At 39.9% G+C, this 27018-nt stretch overlaps 1 protein-coding gene across 2 annotated transcripts in view; it reads right to left on the bottom strand.

The window, feature by feature from the left end:
• The window catches only part of OSBPL1A (oxysterol binding protein like 1A), a 223488-nt gene extending 205742 nt beyond the window's left edge, over window positions 1-17746 (bottom strand). Inside the window, exon 1 of one of the 2 annotated variants that reach the window (XM_055324315.1) lies at window positions 17570-17746. The gene's annotated coding sequence lies outside the window, so the exon portion shown is untranslated. The remainder of the gene's footprint in view (window positions 1-17569) is intronic. The other variant, XM_055324316.1, reaches the window with a different exon arrangement.
• Window positions 17747-27018: the final 9272 nt, after the last annotated feature.

Here is a 27018-nt window from a genome sequence, read left to right as displayed (position 1 = left end):
CTTTATAGCTGTACTTTTTATTTTCTACATGATTTATGAGTAGTACAAAGAAAAAAATGCTGTTTCAAAAGCTAGTATTATTAGAATTTTAGTTTATAACTCCAAATCTTGTTTTCTATGTAATTTAAGAGACTAATGCATTAGTTCATGTTTTGGGTATACGGTGTATAAAAATGTATTTTTGTAACATCAGTAACCAAAAGGGGTGGGAACAGCATAAAGGAGCAAGGTTTTTGTATGTGTTTTAAGTAAAGCTAATATACATTCAAATTAGTGCTATAACTTTAGGACCTTAAATGCAATCCCCATGATCACCCCCCCCCCCAAATAACTATCAAATTTAAAGAAAATAATTTAAATAATTCAGTACAAAATAAATCAGCTAAATACAAAAGGTAATAATGTAGTAAATGAGGGACAAAAGAAACTATAAGGCATACAGAAAATAGCAAAATGACAGAAGTTCCTCCTTATCAGTAATTATTTTACATGTAAATGGATTAAACTCTCCAATCAAGAGAGACATGGGCAGAACGGATAAAAACACATGATCCAATCATATGCTGTCTACAGGAGATTCACTTTAGATTCAAAGACAGAAATCGATTGAATGTTAAAGGATGGAAAAAAGATAATCCTTGCAAACAGTAATCAAGAGAGGAGTGACTAATGTCAGATACAATAAATTCAAAATCAAAGGTACAGGGACAAAAAAATATATTTTAATAGAAGATTTACTACAGCAATAAGCAATCAATTGCAAACACCCAGTGAGAGATCAAAATATAAAAACAAAAGCTGACAGAACTTAAATATCTTTATAAAGACAGAAGGAAACAGAGGACCTAACACAATAAACCAACTAGATCTAGCAGAAATATACAAAACATTCTGACAACAGCATATACATTTCTCTCAAGTGAGTATGGAACATTTTCCAGAACAGACCATATGTTATGCCAGAGATTAAGTCTCAACAGAGATGATGTTGGGAATTACTGAAGGAAAAGTGGAAAATTCACAACATGGTGGAAACTAAACATATTTTAACGCCAACAGATTAAAAAATCACAAAGAAAACTAGACAATATTTAGATGTGAAGGAAAATGAAAATACAATGTACCAACACATGGGACACAACTAAGAGGGGAAATGTATAGCCAAAAATGCTTACGTTGAAAAACAAGACCTCAAAACAACCACTTAACTTTGCAAATTAAGAAACTAGAAAAAAAAAAATTAGACCGAAAAAAAAATTAGACCCAAAGATATTAGAAATAAAGATTAGAACAGAAAGCAACAAACTAGAAAATAGAACTTTTAATGAAACCAAAAGTTGGCTCTTCAGAATCATCAACAAAATTGACAAACCTTTAGCTGGACTAAAGAAAAAAAGAGAAAAATCAAATTACTAAAATCAGAAATAATTGGGACATTATTGCCAATCCTACAGAAATAAAAAGCATAAGAGTACTGTGAATAATCATACACCAACAAACTGAATAACCTAGATGAAATGGACATATTCCTAGAAACACAAAACCTACCAAAACCAAATCATGAAGAAATGGAAAACCTGAATAGATACATAACCAGTAAAAAGACTGAATCAGTAATGAAAAATTTCTCAAAGAAGATCTCCCTGAACTTGACTGCTTCACTTGAGCATACTAATCTTATTCAAATTTTTCCAAAAACTTCAAGAGTAAAAAACACTTTGTAATTTATCCAAGAAGCCACCATTACTCTAATACCAAAGGGAGACAAAAACACTACAAGAAAACTACAGACTGCTATCCCTTATGAACACTGATGGAAAAATTCTCAGTGAAATGCTAGCAAACTGAATTCCGCAGCAATATTAAAAGGAATATACACCACGACTAAGTGGGATTTATCCCTGAAATGCAAGGATTGTTCAACATATGAACTCCGATCAATGTAATACACTGCTAACAGAATAAGAAGAAAAAAAAACACATAATCCCCTCAATTGATGCAGAAAACACATTTGACAAAATTCAACACCTTTTGTGATTGAAAAAAAAAAACTCAAAGAACTAGAAATAAAAATCTATTTTAACATAATAAAAGCCATATATGAAAAACCCACAGCAAACCTATACTCAAAGGTGAAAGCATTTCCTCTAAAATCAGAACAAGGAAACGATGCCCACTTTCACCAGTTTTAGTCAACATAATACTGGGCATTCTAGTCAGATAATTTAGACAAGAAATAAAAAGCATCCAAATTGGAAAAGTAGTAAAATGATCTGTTTGCTGAGGATAATTACAGAAAACCCCATAATAAAAGCAGCTCTTAGAAATAAATTTAGGAAAGTGTGAAGATACAAGATTCTCAGGATACAAAATCAGTTGCATTTCTATACACTAATAAATAATCTGAAAAGGAAATTACAAAAATAATTTGATTTATAATATCATCAAAAAAGAATGAAATACCTAAGAATTCACCAAAAAAACAAAATCAAATACTTCAGTAAACACAACAAAATATTGCTGAGAAAAATGAAAGACATACATAAACAGAAACACAGGGACACCTGGGTTGGCTCAGCAATTGAGCATCTGCCTTCGGCTCAGGGCATGATCCCAAAGTCCCAAGATCCAGTCCCACATGGGGCTCCCCGCATAGAACCTGCTTCTCCCTCTGCCTATGTCTCTGCCTCTCCCTCCCTCTGTCTCTCTCATGAATAAACTTTTTAAAAAATCTTTATAAATGGAAACACATCCCATATTCGTGAATTGGAAAACTTATTAAAATATCAATCCTATGCAAAGAAATCTAGACATTCAATCAATGCCTAACAAAATCCTAGTAATGTTTTTTGCAGAAACTGAAAAACCCATCCTAAAATTCATGTGAAATTTCAAGTAACTCTAAATAGCCAAAACAATTTTGGAGAAGGAGAGCAGTGCTGGATAACCCCTATTTCCTCATTTCAAAACGTGTAATAAAGCTACCATAATCAAATACTGCGGTACTGGCATAAAGACAGACATTTAGAACAATGGAGTAGAACAGAGAAGCCAGAAATATGGTTAAGTGATTTTTTTTAATAAGAGTGCCAAAATGATTCAATGAGAAAAGTACAGTCTTATCAACAAATGGTGCTGGGGAAACTGAAAATCCATGTGGGAAAGAATTCAGTTGAACCTTTACCCAACGTCATATTCAAAAACTAACTCAAATTGGATCAAAGATCTAAATATAATATATAAAACAATAAAAAGAAAACATAGGGCAAAAGCTTCATAACAGTGCTTTTGGTAATGATTTCTTGGACAGAACAACAAGGGCATGGTTAACAAGAAAAATAGAAAATAGATGAAGTGGACACCATGAAAATTTTAAAATTCTGTGCATCAAAAGACACTATCGGAGTTAAAAGGCAAGTCACAAAATGAGAAAAATATTCCCAAATCATATCTGCTAAGGGATTAATATCCAAAGTACACAGAGAATTTCTAAAACTCAAAACACAATTCAAAAATAAAGTACTCGAATAGACATTTCTCCAAAGAAAATACGCAAATGGCAAGGGTGCGCCTGGGTAGGTCAGCTGGTTAAGTGTCTGACTTCAGCTCAAGTCATCATCAAGGTCCTGTAATAGAGCCCTATGTTGGACTCCCCACTCAGGGGGGAGTCTGCTTCTCCCTCTCCCTTCCCCGACTAGTGACTTGTGCTGTCTTTCAAATAAATAAAATCTTTAAAAAAAAATCTGCAAATGGCCAATGAGGACACGAAAAGATGTTTCACATCACTGATTAGGAAAATCCAAATTAAAACTACAATGAGAGGATGACAGAACATAAGAGACTCCTAACTCTGGGAAATGAACAAGGGGTAGTAGAAGGGGAGGTGGGCAGGGGGATGGGATGACTGGATGACTGGCACTGAGGGGGCACTTGATGGGTGTTATACTATATGTTGGCAAATCGAACTCCAATAAAAAAAAATATACAAAAAAAAAAAAAACTACAAGATGCCACCTCACATCCATTAAGAAGGGTACAATGAGGGATCCCTGGGTGGCGCAGCGGTTTGGCGCCTGCCTTTGGCCCAGGGCGCGATCCTGGAGACCCGGGATCGAGTCCCACATCGGGCTCCCGGTGCATGGAGCCTGCTTCTCCCTCTGCCTGTGTCTCTGCCTCTCTCTCTCTCTCACTGTATGACTATCATAAATAAATAAAAAAAAAATTTTAAAAAAGAAGGGTACAATGAAAAACAAAATCACAGAAAACAAAGACTGTCAAGGAGGCAGAAAAATTAGAATCCTGTGCACTGTTGGCAGGAATGTAAAATGGTACTGCCACTGTGTAAAACAAATTAGCGATTTCTTAAACAATTAAAAATAAAATTACCTGGACAGCCCTCTGTCTCTCATGAAAAAATAAAATCTTTTTAAAAATTAAAAGTAAAAAATAAAAAATAACCCTATGATCTGGCAATTCTACTTTTTGGGTATATACCCAAAGGCACTGAAAGGTAGGTCTTAAAGAGGTATTTGTACATCAATGTTCACGGTATTTGTACTTCATTATTCACAATATCTAAAACATGGAAGCAACACAAGTATCCACCAGATGAATAGTTAATCAAAATATGGTATATACATACAATGGAATATTTTTCAATGTTTAAAAAGGAAGAAGGGCAGCCCCGGTGGCCCAGTGGTTTAGCGCCACCTTCAGCCCAGGACGTGATCCTGGAGCCCCAGGATAGAGTCCCATGTCAGGCTCCCTGCATGGAGCCTGCTTCTCCCTCTGCCTGTGTCTCTGGCCCTCTCTCTCTCTGTGTGTCTCATGAATATATAAATAAAAGCTTTTTTTAAAAAAAAGGGCGGGGGGAGAAATTTCTGCAATATGCTACAATATGGATTAACTATGAAGACATGATCTTAAGTGAAATAAGCCAGTCACAAAAAGACAAATACTGTACAATTCCACTTCCATGAGGTACTTAGAGCACAGGCAATCAAAATCAGAGAAGGAAAGTGGAATGGGACTTGACGGGGAGAATGGCTATTTATTGGGTATAGAGTTTCAGTTTTATAAGAAAGTTTTAAAGTTGGATAGTGGTAATGGTAGGACACATTATTAATGTATTTACCACCACTGAAATGTACAAAACATTTTCAAGATGGTAAATTTTATCTTACACATATTTCACAATTCAAAAAAAAATTTTTAAATACACATATACCATTTATTTTCCCAGGGCAACTCTCCTTTGAGGAATCTATCCTACAGAAATACTGACATAAGATTATTTTATAAGCATGTTTATAAGGATTGCATTATTTACAATGGTTAAAAGGGTATTAACAAGTCCATGTCCATCAGTAGGGAACTAGTTAAATGAATCTTCTAGGAAGGCTAGAAGAAATGCTCTACAGATGGGAGGATGGAAGACAGTTGAAGGATCATTTTAAAAAGTAGCAGCCAAAAAAAAAAAAAAAAAGCAGCCTATGCACAGTGAACACTATGACTCCCACCCCTCTTCCTTCATCAGCATTCCTAATGCTAAAAACTCAGGGCTCCAGCCAGGGGGTGGAGATAAACTGGTTACAATACCTAAGGGATAACATATTCCAAGAAGACACCAGCAGCTCCCAATAAACTAAGTCAGATCAATCTTATAGTAAAGTTGGGAGTGAACAAGCTCCCCTACTTTCTCAATTTCCAATGAGCTTTCTAGTTCCTCACTCTTAAAGCCAGTAGCTAAGGGTGACAAGACACCTGAATAAAACCTCTAAAATATCAAAAAGTCCAGAGCCCAAGATGGGAAAAAAACAACTTGAAAAAAATTTCAGAGAAAAAGTTAAATAAAACCTAATCTTTAGAGAACAAAATTATATTGTGAAACAAAACCAAAATACTGTACTAAAATATAAAGCTGCACAGAGATTTGAATATTAAAAATAGCAAAAATGTCAGTGAAACCAGGAGCTAGTTCTTTTAAAAGATCAACAAATTGATAAACCTTTACCCAGACTCCTAGAGAACTCATATAAAAACAGAAATGAAAGAGGAGGAATAATCAACACCATAGAAAATACAAAGGGTTGTAAGAGATTATTATGAAAAATTAGAGCCAAAGATCGGAAAGAAATGGATAAATTCCTAGAAACACATAACATCCCAAAACTGAATCAAGAAATAGAAAATCTGAACAGGTTATCAGCAATGAAATTACATCAGTAATCAAAAAAACTACCAAAAAAAACCCCAAAAGTCCAGGACCAGATGGCTTTACAGATGAATTCTACCAAACATTTCAAGAGATAGTAATGCCTATTCTTCTCAAACTATTCCAAAAAGTAAAATAAGGAAAGCTTTCAAATTCATTCCATAAGGCCAGCATTACCCTAATACCAAAACCAGGTAAAGACACTACAAAAAAAGAGAACTACAGGTCAATTATCTCTGATGAACATAGATGCGAAAATTCTCAATGAAATATTAGCAAACCAAATCTAACAATATGTTAAATCATACACCATAATCGAGTGGGATTTATGCCTGGGATGCAAGGGTGGTTCAACATTCACAAATCAATGTGATACATCAACAAGGGAAATGATCATATGGTTTCTATCCTTTCACTATATGCAGAAAAATAATTTGACAAAGTATGGCATCCGTTCTTCATAAAAAATCTCAGCAAAGTAGGTTTAGATGGAACACATCTTAACATAATAGAGGCCATATATGAAAAACCCATAGCTAACATCATACTCAATGGTGAAAACCTGAGAGCTTTTCTCCTAAGATCGTGATCAAGACAAGGATATCCACTCCTCCCACTTTTATTCAACATAATACTGGAAGTCCTACCTGCAACCATGAGGCAAGAAATGAAATGCATCCAAATTGGTAAGGAAGAAGTAACACTTTTACTATATGCAGATGGTGTGACACTATATACAGAAAACCCTAAAGGCTCTACCAAAAAACTATCAGAACTGATACATAATTCAGTAAAGTCACAGGATACAAAAATCAATATACAGAAGTTCATTGCATTTCTAAAAACTAATAATGAAATAGCAGAAAGTGAAATTAACAATCCCATTTATTATTTCAACAAAAATAATAAAATACCTAGGAATGAACTTAACCAAGAAGATGAAAGACCTATATTCTGAAAGCTATAAAACACTGCTCAAAGAAATTGAAGAGGACAAAAACAAATGGGAAAATACCCCATGCTCATGGACTAGGAGAACAAATATAGTTAAACTTCCCGTACTACCCAAAGCAATCTACATATTTAATGCAATCCCTAGCAAACCACCAACAGCATTTTTCACAGAACAAAGACTAAGATGTGTATGGAGCCAGAAAAGACCAAAGTAGCCAAAGAAATTTTGAAAAAGAATAAAAGTGGAGGCATTGCATCCTAGATTTCAATATATACTACAAAGCTGTAATAATCAAAACATTATGGTACTGGCACAAAAATAGACACATGGACCAACACAATAGAAAGCCCAGATATAAACCTACAATTATGTGGTCAATTAATCTTTGACAAAGGAAGCAAGAATACACAATGGGAAAAAGTCTCTCCTACAACAAATGGTGTTGGGAACAAAGGAAACAATCAACAAAACTAAAGACAACCTACTGAATGGGAGAAGACCTCTGCAAAGTGACATACCTGATAAAAGGTTAGTATTCAAAATACATGAAGAGCTTAGGGGTGACTGGCTGGCTTAGTTGGAGGAGTATACAGCTCTTAATCTCAGGGTCATGAGTTCAACCCTCATGATGGATGCAGAGATTAAATAAATTTATAAATGAAGAACTTATACAACACCAAAAAAGATATTTCAATTAAAAATGAGAGGACATGAACAGACATTTTTCCGAAGAAGACATCCAGATGGCCAACAGACATGAAAAGACGCTCAACACCACTCATCCTTAGGGAAATCCAAATGAAAACTACAATGAGGTATCACCTCACACCAGAGCAGCTAAAATCAACAACACAAGAAATGAGTGTTGGTGAGGATGTGGAGAAAAGGAAGCCCACGTGCACTACGGTGGGAATGCAAACTGGTACATTTGGAGGACATACGGATGATCCTTAATTAAAAATAGAACTACCCTACAATCCAGGAATCACCCTACCAGGTATTTATCCCCAAGATTCAAAAAGATTGATTCAAAGGGATACATGCACCCCTATGTTTACTGCATTATTTACTAAAGCCAAACTGTGGAAGCAGTCCAAGTTCCAGTGATAAAGAAGATGTATATAAAATCCTGCCATTTGCAATAATATGGTAGAGCTAGAAAGTATAATGCTAAGTAAAATAAGTCAAGAGAAAGAGAAATACCATGTGTTCTCACTCACATATGGAATTTAAGTAACAAAACAACCAAGCAAAGAGGGGGGAAAAATGAGAGGCAAACCAAGAAATAGTCTCTTAACTACAGAAAACAACCTGATGGTTGGCAGAAGGGGGGAGGTGGGGGAGTAGGGGACAGGGATTAAAGAGTACTCTTATCGTGATGAAAAAAATAAAATGATAAAAATCTTACCCACTTACACAGCCCACTGTAGTATCATATTCAGCACAGCAGTTGTAAATACTACCAAAGACAGGCTGCTATAGGCACTGCGGGCATAACAATGACAGCACAATCGCTGCCTTTCAGAAACAGGGAGAATGTGCCAATCATCATACTGACATGTGCCAAGAATAGCAATGTGTGCAGTGGGCAGTGGCCATACAGGAGAAAGGGCAGGACTAGTTCTTCATCTGCATCAGTTATAGAAGGAATCCCAGAGAAAGGGACGTTTCAGCCGGAACTTGAGGAATGAAAGTTCACCAAGATCAGCAGGGTAAAGAAAATTGCTAACACAGACACATGTCAGGAAAGTAACAGTCTTCTGGAATCACAGGGAAGCTGTGATGATTCCATGTTGGTCATGAGGAGCTTGAGACTCCTGGGGGAAACAGAGGCCCAGGCAGCAGCTTGGGCAGAAGTATGCAGTTCCTGGCTAGAATTCAAAGGGTCCAAGTTATCAGCAGTCACTCAAGTCATAGGGGCAAGTAGGATCCCTCCTCAGGAGAAGACCAGCATGTAACAGAAGGAGGCAAAGGGCTCTGATCTAGCAGATAAGGATTAAGGTTGGAGAAGGGACAGAAGAAGGTGATAGCACGGATACCAAGAAATGGCAGTTTCAAAGGGGCCAGATGGGTGTGAAATGCTAAAAAGGAAGTGCAGGGACAAGGCCTGAAACCACAGGCTGGTTTGGCAAATCAGAGGTCACAATGGCCTCAAGAATACTTTCAGTGAGCGTGGCAGGCAAAAATGCATGTGGTACATTGAGAAGTAAATGAGGGATATTAAGGAGAGAGGGCACCAGACTCCTTTAAAGCATCTTCATTCTGAAGAGCTAGTGATAGCTCCAGTTTTAGGATATTAGATACCTGGGCATGTTTATAGGCTGTGGGGGCAGAGCCAGATACAGGAAAAGCTGGACATACAGGAGAAAGGAGGGATGTGGGATTAAAAAGATCTTAGAGGGGCCAAAAGAAGGTGGATGAAAAGCCCAAGAGAAAGAAGCGTGGCAGAGAGGCCAGGGGCAGGGCAGATGGTGCTTAAGGGGCTGGGTGGGAGGGGGAGCTAGGTAGCCCAGGAAGAGCTCCTGTCCAAAGGCTACCAATTTCCTCAGAAGAGAAACAGATTCTTAGATATCTTAACAGGACTGGAGAGAACTCTAAGACAGGGTGGGGACAGGGGAGGGGAGTGTAATAGAGGTAAATAACATTCAAATAGTTTTATTTTAAAATTAAGGGAACAAAGCCAGTTAAATTTCACCCAAACAGGAAAAAAAGAGAAAAATCTCTTGTTGCTCTCCACCTAACTCACACAGTTTTTAACGCAGATGCCTGTTTGATTAAAAAAACATTTTTTTTTTTTTAGATTTTTATTTATTTAATCACGAAAGACAGAGACAGGCACAGACACGGGGAGAAGCAGGCTCCATGCAGGGGGCTGGACATGGGACTGGATCCCGGGTCTCCAGGATCACGCCCTGGGCGGAAGACGGCGCTAAACGGCTGAGGCACCAGGGCTGCCCTAAAAAAACATTCTTAAAGCAACTTTAGACACTCTCTTATTTTCAAAACAATTTTTACCCCATATCCATCAAAACTAATTAGTCTATCAGCAGGCCTAGCTAATTCCAAGGGTTTCCTGACTGTAAAACTTAGGACTTAATATCCTTGAAAATAAATCCCTAATGCATTTTCCCTACATTTCTTTTATAAACTTCTATTACCCTAGAAAGGAGTGGCAGAGGTAGGGAGGAAATGGGCACTTTCTCCTACCTCCCCCTAGAAACAAGTTTATTAAATCACATATACATTTAAAACTTATTTCCATGTACAAATCATTTTATAAGTGTTAGGAGCAGAAAACAATAGATTTTATAGCAATATAATTTCTCAGTGGCTCTAACACAGTCAAAATAGCACAACTCTAAAAATTCCTATAATTTAAAAACTGAGTAAATTTCCCAAAATGCTAGCAGTACTAACTAGACCAGTATAATCATCTTTATGTTTCTTCCAACTATGCTACAAAGAAACCATTCCTAACATCTTGTTTCTCCATTTAAGAATAACTAAGTCTGCTGCTGACTGAGTAGACCTGAATTTTAGAATATTCACTACTACCTAAAACTACCTGTGCCTTAGGCAGGCATCCAGGTAATCATCAGCACGACTAGCGAGGAAGGTGTCTAACATGACATCCACAAGAAGCAGCAGCTTCCCTACCCCCATCAGGACCACTATCAACCTATCACTAGTGTCACACCAGGAGGTGAATCAACACTTAATTGAGGGCTTACCACATTCCAGGTATTGACCTGAACTTTGATGGCTCATTAATTAATAAAACCAGGCCTTAAACTAGGGGAACTAATAAGTATTGCAAGGCAAGCATACAAATCAATTACTATTCACATCTCTCAGGAGGTCTGACTTGTCCTCTCCATTCCCAACCTCAACTAGATCCCTCACTGTATTTGCCATATTTCAGTCTGGCAAATTCATGTGGTCATTTCTGTGCAACTCCTTACATTGTAAACTTGAACAGGACAAGGGTCCTATTATGTTCTCCATTATATTCCTATATTCCTAGTACCTACAGGCAATCAAAGGTTAAATAGATGGACAGATGAATGGATATAGATTTAGTTCTCTGAGAACAAAGCATAGAAAGGTCTAAGGAAATGCTTTTGTCACGAGTGGTACACCTTTATCTGATAAGAAAATTTAATTTTTAAAAAAAATGTATTTGAGAGAAAGCATGTGCACATGCAAGAGTGCAGGAGACCTGTGCAGAGGAAGATGGAGAATCTCAAACAGACTCCTTGCTGAGTGGGGAGCCCAATTGATGCAGGGCTCAATCTCACAACCCTGATCAGGACTGAGCTGAATTTAAGAATTGGAGGCTTAAGCAACTGAGCCACCCAGACACCTCAAGTTGGTTGTTTTTTTTTTTTTTCCCTTATATGTCACAGGAAATTAAAATCATACCAAAAAAGAAAACTTTTAAAAATATACTCTAGGATTACTAAACATTACTATTTAATTTGACATGTCTCTAATTCATAAATAAACTAATTCCTAAGATTAATAGTTAACTTTAGAAAAAAAAGCAAGTAAAAGAATCCAAATTCACATTTTGAACAGCTTTTTAAAAAAACATTCTTTGGAATCATAAGCTAACTTCAGAAAATGGCTTTGTCTCTGATGTTTAAGAAAAAGAATTCCTTAATGCACCTGATCAGAATGGATTTAAGCCACAGCCTATCAATGGTATTTTTCACCATCATTTTGAGGATGTTTCTAACTGCTCTTTTCACATTTATGCAATTCTAAGCTCTCTTTTTAAAATTAATTGAGATTTTATATAAACAAGAGAATATTTTCAAGGAGATACCTAGACAAAACATATGCTGAGCTTCAAAAACTGGGAGACTCCAGACTATTTTGCCTTGTTTCCTTTCCTCTGAAGTCTTCTGAGGAAGGTAGGTTTCTAGATTATTTTGCAGAAAGGAAATTTATATTTTGTTTTATAAAGACTGTAAATTAATTAAATTGATCCCTACACTTGATAGTCCATGCCACTAAATGCCCATTCAACACAGGGGATAAGTTCCATAGCCCTCACAACTCTGAGATCTTGGCAAAGACCCTAAAACTTGTAGCCTAAAGGACAATCTTGACTTGCTAAATTTAGTTGGAGGCCTATTTTAAGTTGAATTGCTATTTTACTGTTCAAGTTTAATTTCTACAGAATCAAAGTAGAAAATTTCTGGAGAAATCAAAGAATAAAGTTCAACAATCAGAGCTAATTCATCTAAGTACCATAAACTCAAAATACTAAACAATTTGTCCTTTGAGTTCTTAACAGTATTTAAAAAGTTAAAATTCATAGACATCCAGGGTAACTTTCTTTAATCATACTTATAACATTTAACTGGGCACCCTACAATTCAGGAAAGTATAGCAGTTTTTCAAAAATTAAACAGAATTACCATATGACACACGATATACCCAAAAGAATTAAAGTAGGGACTCGAACAGATAATTGCTCACCCACAATCACAGCAGCACTCTGCACAACAGCCAAGAGATGGGAGCAATCTAAGTGTCCAGTGACAAGTGTCCATGGACAAATAAAGTGTGGTACATACATACAATGGATTATTCCACAGCTTTGAAAATTCTGACCAGTGCTACAACATCGACAAACCTTGAACATATTATGTAAGTGAAAGTAGTAAGACCCAAAAGGACAAACATTATGATTCCATTTATAGGAAGTACCCAGCATAGACAAATACATAGAAAATAGGATAATGGTTACTAGGAGCTGGAAGTGGGATTCAGAGTTCCTATTTAATGGGTACACAGTTTCTGTTTGGGATGATGAAATAGTTTTAGAGATGGATAATGGTAATACTTGCACAACCATGTGAATGTACTCAATGCCAGTAACTAGTATATTTAAACATGGTAAAAGAAAAAAAGTAATTTTATATCAAGTGTATTTCACGATTAAAAAAAATGTCAGGAAGATTCTGAAATGCGGGTCTTATGATTGTCAAATAGCTTTTGTACCATCAAAGTGAAAGGGAACCTAATTATTCAAAACCTACCATGACTACATGTTGTGATTTTTAAATTCTTAGATACTGCTTTTATACTTGGTATTATTATAATATTTGAAACACACTGTATACTAGGAATTTGAATAGTGAGAAAAATTAAATGTACTGATAAACATTTTACAATCTAAATCTAACATTAAAACCTGTAGCGCACTTAATAAACACTGCATTCCAAAGTAGCCAGCTGCTCAACAGTGTGGGGTTTTCTTCCATTATTGTATTCTTTTAATGTGAGGAACATATTAAAAATTGAAGTAACTATGTAAAAACATGGCAATGTCAAGAAAATAAATTTTGGGGACACCTGGGTGGCTCAGTGGTTGAGAGTCTGCCTTCAGCTCAGGTTGTAATCCTGGGGCCGGGGGATAGAGTCCCACATTGTTTTTCCCTCGACATATGTCTCTGCCTCCCTCTCTGTATATTTCATTAAAAAAAAAAAAAAACTTAAAAAAATATAAGGTTAAATTAAAATTCACTTAATTTTTAATTCAGTGAAACTTTACAACTTCCTTCCAATAAGAGTTTGCACCCTGATAGATAGCATTGTCTTTTTTGGAGGAGAAATGATAGAGAAGTAGCTAAAATTATAATATGTCACACTACAGTTTGTAAACCATTGAAGTCAATATAAAAATATTTATTCCAAAGTATTTACTTTAGGTTTTCTCTTTTCTCTATTTTCTCTTACTCATATTTGTTATGTACACACATGGACTTGGATGCCCGATGAACATAATAAAAGAATAATCCTACTTGCTGTGTATTTTGCCTCTATTTGGCTAAAAGTGTTAATAGAAATTTGAAAACTATATAAGTTGGCCCTGCTTTACTAAATTGTTTAAATTAACCTCAGGTTGATATACATTTTATGTGCTGCAATAACCAAGAACTCTTAGATGCAAACTTGATTTGGATTTGAACTATTAATTACTGTTTCTAACAGTTTTGATCTGTAAAAGCAAAGGGCTGAGGAGTCCACACATTTGATAAATCCAACTTTAGACAGTAAAAATATTCTCAACAAGGAGCTTGTTACCTTTTAATGAAAAAAATTCCTTACATTTTAGATAAAAGTATTTAAATGTTTTCCATCTTGATTGCACATTTGAAAATTATCTTCCCAACTTAATCAAATTAGGTATAAATAATAATACTGACCTGTTATCTACCATATAGTCAAAGTTTCTTTTTTTTTAATTTTTATTTATTTATGATAGTCACAGAGAGAGAGAGAGAGAGGCAGAGACACAGGCAGAGGGAGAAGCAGGCTCCATGCACCGGCAGCCCGACGTGGGATTCAATCCTGGGTCTCCAGGATCGCGCCCTGGGCCAAACGCAGGCGCCAAACTGCTGCGCCACCCAGGGATCCCCAAAGTTTCTCTTTAAAGAAAAGCTTTAACAAAGTAAAAACAGGGATCCCTGGGTGGCGCAGCGGTTTAGCGCCTGCCTTTGGCTCAGGGCGCGATCCTGGAGACGCGGGATCGAATCCCACGTCAGGCTGCCGGTGCATGGAGCCTGCTTCTCCCTCTGCCTATGTCTCTGCCTCTCCCTCTCTCTCTGTGTGTGTGACTATCATAAATTAAATAAAATAAAAATTATAAAAACAACAAAAAAAAAAACAAAGTAAAAACATGTAGTTACTACTTTCCACTGTCACATGACCCGAAAATGAATTAAAGACTGTTTTCACTACACAGTAATTTCCTATTTGCTGGCTGATAAATACAATAACTCAAAATGAGTAACTTAGTAGTTCCTCTTATTAAACATGTTAAAATTATGCACAGTGACAGATGTTAACTGCATTTATCATGGTAAGCAGATCTTAATGTACAGAATTGTGCAATAACTGATGTACACCTGAAACTAGTAACACTGTCAATCATACTTCAATGAAAAAGCTTTAGAACTATTCCTATATTTGCCCACCTTATAGTGGCATAAGTCAGGTAAGGGAAAATCCAACATTCAAGGAATCAAGAGCACCCTATAAGATACTTATATGACAGGATGATCATCAATATAAACTGTACAGAGTGCACGACAGTATCTTTTCTAACACTTCCTTAATGAATTCAGGCAAAATTGGTCAAACTGGGTGCCTACACTGCTTATTACCAGCCCTCTTTCTAGGAACTGGAGGAATTTACTAGTCATCAATGAAGTTCTAATCACCATCAGACTTGTCTGGAAAGAACTGACACAGTTCTTAACCATTTTAAAATTCTCATATTCACTTGCTAGCTCATTCTCTATTGTTATTTGTTAAGCCGAATTCTTTCTCCTACTTTTCTCAGTGAATACATAGAACGTACAAAAGCTCAGCTTTCATAATGTGAAGAGGTAAGAAAGGGCCACGAGTTCCAACTTGAAGATTATTAAGTATAATAAAGCCACGAGAAGAAAAATTTTAATGTATTTAACAGATACCATGTTATCCCTCAAAAAACAAAAGAAAAACAACTGGCTGTATTCTGTTGATTCGAAACAATTACTTCCCTTTCTCCTAAGGGAAGAGTGGAGGATCTATGCTTTTGCAGAAACACCTAGCTGCTCTGAATTACAGGTTTGAGTATTGCTTGAATAATTCCAAGACTGGAGGGCCTCCAGAGACAAGGATTAGCCACCCACCATAAATTCCCGCTGACAAGATTCAGCTGAGGTATTTAGCAAGCGTCATCTGACAAAGGGACCGTGGCAAAAGCCTACACAGAATTACAACAACTGCTTCAGATAAATCTATTCAACTTGTGGCAGTTAACTCCGACTTCGAATATCAATGCTGTCTGGGAGAAAACAAAAAGGTGATAATTTTTTTTTTAAAGGTGATAAATTTTAAAACTGTCACCGACAGTTTTCTCCATTTTCCTCCTGAATGAACTGGGGAATAAGAGGGTGGATTCTGTAACCATACTGTAATTAACATAGAAATCTTTAAAATTTTGGGCAGCCCGGGGGTAGCTCAGTGGTTTAACGCCGCCTTCGGCCCAGCGCGTGATCCTGGAGACCCGGGATCGAGTCCCGCATTGGGCTCCCTGCATGGAGCCTGCTTCTCCTTCTACCTATGTGTCTGCCCCACCCCTCTTTCTGTCTCTGTCTCTCTGTGTGTCTCTCATGAGTGAATAAATAAAGTCTTTTTTTTATTTTTATTTATTTATGATAGTCACACAGAGAGAGAGAGAGAGAGAGAGAGAGAGAGGCAGAGACACAACACAGGCAGAGGGAGAAGCAGGCTCCATGCACCGGGAGCCCGACGTGGGACTCGATCCCGGGTCTCCAGGATCGCGCCCTGGGCCAAAGGCAGGCGCCAAACCGCTGCGCCACCCAGGGATCCCATAAATAAAGTCTTTTAAAAAACTTTCTTTTCAACTGGGGGGTGATTCAGAAATTGTACCTCCAATTCTGGCTGCGTACAATTCGTTGATCTCGGGGTTAGAACGTGAATATGGCTGGCCCTCAAGTCAACAAAATTATATTCCAGACGCTTAGCAAAGAGGAGAGGATATTCCGAACTCTATCCAGAACGCATCAACTACAGTGCTAAGGCTGAAGCTTTCGGGGGGAAAACACATCACGGACGTTAAAGCTAATTATATTACCAACTCCACAAGAGCCTAACAGCTAAACTGGGTACACTCGAGCGGTCTTGATGAACTTAGCATCACAGTGCCAACAGGTCAACTTCACAGCCTAAGTGTACCTAGAGCAACGACTTTGACGCCGCAGACCTCATATTAGCTAAATCAGAGGAAAAAAAAAAAAAAAAAAAACGTTTCAACGCCTCTGCCAATCAGGAAGGGCCGCCGGGCAAGTGAATCGCGGTTCCCACGGTGCAGCTGCAATCTTTCCCAGGGTTCCTGAGTCCCTGTGGGAGCCTTCCACGCCTGTCGGGTTAACCACGAGGTACTGAGGCGGTCACGTGGACAGCTCGTGACTCCCACTGAGCCTCGTCTCCTCACCGTAGGAGACGAAAAGTTAGGACGCGGGCGCATCCGAGAGCCGAGGGGGCACGCGGCGCCGGCACGAAGACGCAGCCCCCCGAGTGGAAGCGCAACAAACGCCAACATCTTGCCCCTCTGAACGACTAACTTCGCGGCGGCGCTGGAGAGCCGGCGGCCGCGGGGAGGCCCAACTCGCGGCTGGGAGCCCAGCATCGCCGCGCACCACTCGGGCCGGCCTCGGCGACGCGCGGGAACCGCCCGGCCCGCGCACGCCCGCGCCCCGACCTGGGGCCGACCAGGGCCGGACAGGTCTCCCCCGCGCACCAGACCGGGGGATGGACGGAGGAGGAGGAGGGGGAGGACCCGCTCGCAGAGGAACCGGCCACGGAAACTGACCTACGCGGTCACCCGGGCTCCCAGAGCTCCCGGGGCGGGGACCACGACGAGGAAACGGCTGCACCACCGGAGGGCTTGCGGCCCTGCTGAAGGACGGTCTCCGGGGTCCCGGCGCCGGGAACCGGGCGGAGCGACAGACGGCCGGACGAGGCTCCGCGAGGTGGCGCCGCCCCTCCGCGCCGCCTGCCCCGCCTGCCCCGCCCGCGCGCCCGCGCGCGCGCCCGCGCCCGCCTTATTTGTGGCGGGCCCGTGCGGCACGTGACCGTCGCGGGGGACTCGAGGCGTGCGCCCGGCGCCTCCAGGGCCCCGCCCCCAGCAGGCCCCGCCCCCAGCAGGCCCCGCCCCCAGCAGGCCCCGCCCCCGCGCGCTCCGGTGCCGCCTGGCCCACAGACGCCGGCTCCAGGCTTTGCCCGCCGCTCCCCGGAGGGGCACGGCCTCGCGCTCCTCCCACCACACCCCGACTCGGAAGAAGTGGGGCTGACACTCAGGAGCTGTGGCGGGGAGATGAAGCAAATATAAATCCTGGGTTAATGCTCTGGAAATTTATTATTAACAAATACATCATCCAGCTGCCCGTATTTTTTTGCTGCTTTGGTTGCGCCTTTACCCGCGGGGACCTAATTGGCAGTGTAAATTAGCCACACCCTTTCTTTCCCTTGTCAAAAGATGGTCTTAAAATGCCATTCAGGTGTAATTGTTTTAAGATAGGTACCAGTGAAGGATGTTGAAAGAGATGAGGACTTAGAGAATTTCCTTCGCCTCCCCCCCACATCAAATGATCCTTCATAGAGTCCACCTCTTCAGAATCGATACATACCAGGTCTAGCCAGAGGACCAAATTACACAGTGTGCAACATGAAGTTTCAAACTGCAGTATAATTGCAATTTCTTTTAAAAAATTATGCATAACTAAGAAACACAAAATTCTGAGCATAAGAAAAACTTTCGGACTTTTTTTGTATTTTCCAATGTATTCAGTGACTTTTTTGTAATGAAAAAATAAAAATGGCTATCATTTCTAAGGGACTGTAGTTTTTCTCTCAATTCAATTTTAGAAACATTTATTGAGAACCTATTATAGGCTGGTTGGGCATTGCCCTACATGTGATACATCAGGTGGCAGATTCCTTAGAATGTGTTTGGAGAACACAAGAAGCCTTGCCTGTATATCCAGGCTAGTATCATCTTTTATTAACAAAAAAGGCACTTGAGTAGCACAATACGTCAACTGCAAAATGTGTGCTGAGTCAGTCATCACAAAGAACCATCAGGATTTATTTTCTAAGGATACTGAATCCTCTTCACAGTCAATGAAACAATTTTCCACATAATCTCATGAAAGGCTTCACTCTCACTATGAAATTTACTACTCTCATTTTTTCAATTCACTGTACTCTTTTCTTGGGTCAGTAAATGAAAACATCCTAGCCAATTAGGAGGATGAGGGGTAATAGGAGGTAATCATTATTATGTTTACTAATAAAAGAAATTTCAGGAGCCTGGGTGGCTCAGCAGTTGAGCTTCTGCCTTCAGCTCAGGGCATGGTCCTGGAGTCCCTGGATCGAGTTCCACATCAGGCTCCCTCCACAGAGCCTGTTTCTCCCTCCGCCTGTGCCTCTGCCTCTCTCTCCCTGTGTCTCTCATGAATAAATAAATAAGATCTTTAAAAAAAAATAATGAGAAGTTCCATTTTTTTTTTTACTTTTTTTTTTTTTGAGAAGTTCCAAACTTGATAAGATCACTAACTGTTCTGTATTTTTACAGAAGTCTCTTTGGTATTTACATAAATCTTTAGGAAATGAGATCTCTTTGCCATTCTTATTGCTGACTAGGAAGATGAAAACACAACAAAGAATTGTAGACAATTCTTATTGTAGAACACTGCTGCCTAATCAATTCTATTAAACGTCTCCTTCTTGGAGGAATTCTCTGTAGTGGAGATGTTGGAAATTATGGAAATGTTCTGTAATTCTATCTTGTCCACTACAGTAGTCACTATACAATATAGTAGTCACATGTGCCTACTGACCTCTTGAAATTTGGCTAGTGTGTCTAAAGATCTGAATTTAAAATTTTAATTTTAATTAATTTTAATAACCACATGTGACTAGAAGCTACCATATTGGTCAGTGCTGTTCTAGAACACCAAAATATTACCAAATTTCCCCCAATCACATCAAACTCTCTTTTTTTTAATTTATGATAGTCAGAGAGAGAGAGAGAGAGAGAGAAAGGCAGAGACACAGGCAGAGGAAGAAGCAGGCTCCATGCACCGGGAGCCCGATGTGGGATTCGATCCCGGGTCTCCAGGATCACGCCCTGGGCCAAAGGCAGGCGCCAAACCACTGCACCAACCAGGGATCCCCTCAAACTCTCTTTTGAGAAATGTTTGGCAAACATAGAATCTCTGGAAACAGTTAATAAATATTTTCTCCAAACTCTTTTCTGAGCTTATGAGAAGGTAACTATTTTAATTTTGCAAAAGGGGCATGTTAAAGCAACTATGTCATCCCTATTGCAATGCACATAAATAGGAATAGAAGTGGAAGCTCTGGATGTATGGAAAGGGGTTTTGGGTGTAACTAAGCCTTTGCTCTGCTATTCCCAATAGAAAAATTAATCAGTTCTTTAGACCATGAGGCACTTCAGAGTTACCCACTGCCTAGATCCACCTAGTATTCTTTTGTTTGCTTGATTCAACTTAGGAGCCTTTCTACCACTACCACCGTTTTCCTCCCCACATCCCAACAAAATTCCCTCCAGATTATGGTACCTGATGTTTGTATCTCTGCAGTGTTCTCTTAAGCCTGAAACACCCCAGAATGCACTTTGTGCGTTGCATATTTTAAAAACACTGCCCAGGTGCCACTGTGACTTTAAAGTGCTACAAGAGCACACTACAGGCTTGTTAAATCTTATTAAAAGGAAGATTTTATAGACTGAGACTTTGGGGAGGGCTTTGGGTAATTACTGCCTGGAATGTTGAAAAGTAGGTCAGATGCCATCAGGCAAATCCAGATAAATTGTTTTGTTGGGGGAAATTAACCTCCCCTATACCTACACATTAAGCACTTTGTAGTTATTATTAAGTCCAGGCCATAAATGCTATGAGGTCATTGGAGGCTTTTCTCTCTTAAAAGCTATCTAATTTTTTTTGCTCATTTGTGCCATTATATCCAGTTTATTTAATAGCTAAAATAAATGAGCTGGCCTATATTCAGATTTTAAATTATTTTTATCTAGACTTAATTCTGTGCCTGTCCCTCTGTTTCTACAGGTGTCACACACAGATGGCTAAGTAACTAAACTTCTACCAATGATTGGTTTTGCCAAATCCCCATACAAAAAGCTTAGAAAACCCCCTATGCCTATAGCTACTTGGTCGCAAGTGACAAGCACTGACATTGGCTAACTGAAGCAAATAGGGAATGTATTGCAGTCCCAAAGAAAGAGCTCAAAATCTGGCCTGGTGAGGGCAGGACTAGGGCACTTCCAGGGATTAGAGTGGGAGAAGCTAGCCTATAGCTTTTCCAAGGAATAAGTTCTGACAATTTTTTTCTTCCTATCCTATTGATCTTCAGGCAAAATTAAGAAAGAGGGGGAGAGACTGACTTTGGGCTCATAGGACAGGACACTTTGGTTGACAGTCCCACAAGATTACCTTCCATAGGAGAAGTAGCTCCCCACCTACAAACACACACACACACACAGTCATGGTGACATGCTATAACCAGAAGAAGGGGCAATGGTTGATGGGTAGCTGCCATCACAGAAATGCCCATTACAGCCTTTCTTTTTTTTTTTCGATCAAGCCCTTCTCTTTCATAGCTTTTCCAATAAGGCTCCTTGGGCAATATTTCCACCTTTGCCTTTAGCCCTTAGCTCTTTTCATCATGAATCACCCTGCTTTTCCATCCGGTGTGCCTGACAGTCACACTACCCCTTCTTAGAAGTCTCAGTGAGTCTGTCCAACCCACAACCCTGTTTTGAGAGGAGGCACAGGGTCAAGGCCTAACCAAATGGTACCTTTCTAGCAGGCTTACTAAAGATCTGGTTGAAAGGCTCTGCTCAACAGAAAAGCTCTCTGCTGAATAGGATTAAACTATCTAGATTCTTTCTGGGTCTAGCTAACTGTGAGTATACAAAGTATAGTCTTTAGCCAGGGTAGATACATAAAGGCATCGCGGAAAGTGAAGGCACAGAACAAACAGAAACCATGGGACAAGCAAGAAGGAGAGTAGAAAAGATGACCAGGAATAGATGCAAAAGTGGAGAGAGAATGACAGAGACCTCAGAATGCAGGAACTGGGAGTAGGGAGCAAAGGCTTAGGCTCCTTGCTGAGAGGCGACTAACTAGTGGTGCTTTTGTGTCTTCATCAAGCCTTTAGAGCAGCATAGATGTTTCTGCTTTTATCTGCTTGTTGCAACAAATCCTACTCCTTATCTGATGAAACCTGAGCATCACTCTATTCCTTGAACACAGAAAGAACCTAATATATCACCACTACCCCCTTCCCCACATTTTTCTCTCTTATTCTTAACCTCTAACAAACAGCCCTGTCAATACTGCCTTTCTTTTCCATAGCCACCCCAACCTTTATGGTCTCTCCTGCTCCCTGATCTTCTGAGCCTTCTAAAATCCATCTCTTGGGGATCCCTGGGTGGCGCAGCAGTTTGGCGCCTGCCTTTGGCCCAGGGCGCGATCCTGGAGACCCGGGATCGAATCCCACATCGGGCTCCTGGTGCATGAAGCCTGCTTCTCCCTCTGCCTGTGTCTCTGCCTCTCTCTCTCTCTGTATGACTATGATAAATAAATAAATAAATAAAATAAAATCCATCTCTTTTCCAGATCTTCACTAACCTCCACTATCTGTTCCTGAGTCACCTTTCAACACCTGATACAGCCAGATCAAAGGCCCTACTCTCCATGAGTTACCATAGCATGATATATTGGTTTGTTGATTAAAGTGGCAAAGATCTCAGCATGGAGATTTGATGGAACAATCTTTGGTCCTGAATTGGAAGTGTAGATCAAATCACAGACTTCTGGATCTTAGACTTGGAAGAACCATCAGAAATCATCTAGTTCAACCTCAAACCGAAAGCCACATTGTCCTAAACCACATTCTGTAAAGGTATTTCCCCAGCCTGAGGCTGGGAAATTCCTAAAATAGGCAGATCACTGTTTCCCAGTGTGGCTCAAACAATTCACCCCTCTGCCCACCAACAGGATTACTGTTAGAAGTTTCTCCTGCTACAGCAAATGCTGGCCCCACACAGCACTCACCTGTTGGTCCTCTAGATTAAGCCAAACACAAAAGTGTAATTCCCTTTTCACAGGCCATTCTTCTAAAAAGTTTAAAAAACTTATGGGGATCAAATAGCTTTTTATGAACTTTAAAATACACTACAGATGTACAGCATTAGATTCTCTCCATTCCATCAATGAAAACTTCTCTCATTCATCTTCATACCCAAAGAAGTAAGATTCCTAGACTGCCAGATCGATCCCTCATAGTGCAATTTGAGGGGGAGCAAAATGCACCACCTCAGAACGTGCCACTTAAGCACATGGATATTTTCAAGCTGAAGATAGGCTCCAGCAGATTCAGGAAGAGATTTTTTTTTTCCTCCTTAACTGCCTAAAATAATTCAGATCAGGGGCCTGTACCAGGAAGAGAGCTAGTACTACAGATAACTTTTTATATCAGAAAAGACAGGCATGCCATGGCAAACATGTTTACCCAACATTTGCTCTTTTCTTCTGCTTATCTTTCTCCCTTTGAAGCCCCAGGCCTTTCTCCCCTTCTCCTTAGCTCAGGATGGTATATAAGCCTCAATTACCTGACTGCAGGGGAGTCTCATATTTTCATGGGGCTCCAGTAGGTACAAAATTTTTCTCCTATTAATCTGTTTTATGTCAGGTTAATTATTAGACCAGCCAAAGAACCTAGATGGGAAAAAGGGAAAAGTTTTCTACCCCTGATAAGCTCAAACTACTCCCCCACACCAACTTGCTTATTGTTAGAAGTGCTTCTTGAGGCAAATGCTGCCTGCACACTGCTCTCACCTGTTATGTTTAATGATCCTTTCACAAGCCTTTTTTTTTTTTCTAGAAATGTAAAGACAACTAGCCTGAACTGCCTCGATTTTCTTTTTCAGGTTTATATTTCCAGATGCTCCAGCCTGTCCTCATGTTCCAACTGGTCATGGTATTGTGATATACAGTTTGTGATTTTATCTTTTAAAATTTAGAGCCTAGAATTAAGCAAATCACGTCTGCTTCTATGAAGCTAGAGAATAGAGAAATCTTGTTAAGTTCTATTATATGGCCTTTTTCCCCATCTTTAGTCCTTCTGATCTCTCTACTGCCCTCTGCTGGTAGTTTTTTCTCAACTACTAGAGAACCGGAGACAAAAGAGACATTGCAGAAAGGGGCCAGGGCAAAGAAATAACAGCAAAAATGTGATGCATTTATACACAAACTCTTGGCCTCTTAAAGTTGGAGGCAATAATTTTGGAGGCAAAGTATACAACGAAAACTAACAAAAAAGGTAAACCACAGTACCACTCCCAGGGATTTGGGAAGTGTAGATCAGTAAGGATTAGAATATTCGAGAAGACATTTGGAAGTGATGGGATGGACACTCCGCCTCAGCTTTAGATAGGCAACACCAGGAAGTGGCAATGAACACATTCTGCATAGTAACTTTGAAAGAGGCAGCAAGAAACTAAACATTTGAATTTCTTTTGGGTAAGATCTTAGGGATGGCAGTGGATTTATGAATCACCCACATATACCCATGACACAGCATAGGATTACCAATAGAAAGATGATTGGGATAATGACACATAAAGACTTACCGAAGCAGAGAATATGTCATTCATCATGGATTAACTCATTTATTCATTAGGCAGTAAATACACATTACTTTAGTAAGTGACATGATTTTGTGAGTGAATACATGCTCTAGGCTAAGAAAGAAAAGAAACCCTGACAACACGCCTTGCTTTCAGGAATTTAATCATCTAGTCATGCAGATAAGACACTATAAAACTGGGAATCCCTGGGTGGCTCAGCGGTTTAGCACCTGCCTTTGGCCCAGGGTGTGATCCTGGAGTCTAGGGATCGAGTCCCACATTGGGCTCCCTCTGCCTGTGTCTCTGCCTCTCTCTCTCTGTGTGTCTTTCGTGAATAAATCAATTAAAAAAAAAAGACACTATAATACTAATGAATCAGCAGGTATGCCATGAGACAGATTAAGAAGAATAAGTTAAAGTTTAGATAGAGGAGGAAAGTTTTGTTTTCCTGCTAGGGCTATCAGTGAATGCAAAGAGATGGCTTTGAAGTTAAGTCATTAAGATGGCTAGGATTTGAACCTGTGGAAACAGGTGAGGAAATGGCATGTTAAGCAAATAACATCGTCTGAGCAAAACCAAGGGGTGGCATACAAGCTAGCATAGGGCCTAGCACGTAGTAAGCCACGCTACAAGTGGGTGAGGCTAAACTTGGATAAACATCTTAGCTCTGCCTAACAGTCTCCTGTTGTCCACTGGCAGCTCTGAGATGGAGGGGCAGGGCAGGGAAGGACAGGTAGGTGACGAGTGGATGGTTGAAAGCTTGGAGGTGAGGCCTGGGCTAAAGATATCAACTTGTGCTCATCTGTGCAGAGGCGACATGAAGCCTTGAGGCTTGCAGGATAAGGCCTAGGGAACAGAAAGAACAGAGTGAGAATAAAAGGGGCCAGGGCTGAGCTTTGTATCCTGCCCTTCCTCATATCCCTTACCCCACTGGCACCCCTGCACTCTCAACAGACGACTTCACCTCCTATGCCACCAAGGAAACCAAAGCTGTTGGATGAGAATCCCTAGACCTCTTACCACTGAGGCACCAAGCTTGCTGGCACCCAACCCCCTTTCTCACATTTCCTTTTCTGTTGACATGTCTAAGGCCAGAACCTGCACCTGTGTTTGTGGCCCCTCCTTCTCCCCCTTCAGTACCTGTGTTCCATCAACTCCCTTTCTCCTGGATCTTCACGTACTCTCACATGGGGCTGCTCTAGGGCAGCATGGGGCTTCTCTAGCCTGTGCCATCTTTTGCAAACCCACCTGCCAGAGAGTAGTACCATTTCTCTTTCTTCCTTCACAGAATTAAACTATTTGACAGAGTGCTCTACACTCTCTCCATTTCCTCTTCCTCTCCACCACTTTCTGAACTCTAGCTTCTGCTTCCGCTACTCCACTGAACAGGCTCCCACTGACGACACCAAAGGTCTCCTGAGAGCAAAACCCAGTGGACCCTTACTATTCATAACGTTGACCTTTGGCAGCATTTGACACCAGTGACCCTTTCCCTCCTCCTGAGAATGCTCTCTTCCCTTAGCTTCTCCAAGCTCCTCATCCATGACCTTTCCCTTAAAAGGTCAGAAGTTCTGCCCTACACTTTCCCTCTCCTCATACTCTTCTTGGGTGAGGTCATGTGTTCCCATGGCTTGATAACCTTCTGCATGCTCACATCTCAAACCTGTAATTGGTTTCCCAACATCACTCCTGAGCTTCTGACTCATATACCAATTCATCAGACTTAGTATAGCTAAAAGAGCAATTTCTCCTTCCCTACCATCCCTGCCCTAAAGCCTGCTCCCCTCCTTAATGTTTTTCCCCTCCTTAATGTTTATTCTCTTTCTCAATTCTCCCTCCATTCTCCCTTTCCCACCCTTTTCTCTCCCTACCCCCCACCACAGCCAACCCCAATCTATACTATGTAGTCAAAGGATATTTCCAAATTTTAAATCCAATCAAATAATTCTCTTGATTGGAATTCCACCCTGCCTTTTAATGGCTTTGGGAATGTAGTCTAAGCTCCTTAGCATCATAAAGCCTTGCAATGTCCTGATTCATGTCTCAATATCACTGTGTTATTTTACACTTCAGCAATTATGAACAACTTTCAGTTCCCTATATTGACACAACCTCTGACACTTTCAGATCTTTGCTCTTGTTCTTTTGTGCCTTCAACTCTCTTCCCCAGCTTCCTCATCCTGCTGAGGCTTATGCTTCATGCAGTATGAGCCTAGGAATCACTTCTCTCTAGTGGCCCTTCCTGACTCTTCATAACTGGATAATGTGCCCTTCTATAGGCTCTCTGATTTACTGTGTATTCACACCCTGATATTTATCACATTGTACTACAAAGGCCTCCTTAGTTATCTCTTTCATCAGACTAGAAGTATGTTGAAAGCAGAAAATGCCTTGCTTACCAGTTTACTTCCTTTATCTAACACAGTGGCTAGCGCAAATTAGGAAATTGACAAATATTTGTTGGATCAATGAATGAACTAGACTTTAAAGATGTCTAAGACGTTTTATCCAACGTTTTATCCTTCCAAGGTGGAAGGCAGTACAATGACATGGAATATACACAAAATTTAGAAACAGAAAACCAGATT

The sequence above is a fragment of the Nyctereutes procyonoides genome, unplaced genomic scaffold (genome assembly GCF_905146905.1).
Source record: "Nyctereutes procyonoides isolate TBG_1078 unplaced genomic scaffold, NYPRO_anot_genome, whole genome shotgun sequence".
In the NCBI taxonomy this organism is placed as follows: Eukaryota; Metazoa; Chordata; class Mammalia; order Carnivora; family Canidae; genus Nyctereutes; species Nyctereutes procyonoides.
The sequence above is the reverse complement of the archived record's forward strand: the minus strand, read 5'-3'. Positions and strand labels throughout refer to the sequence as shown.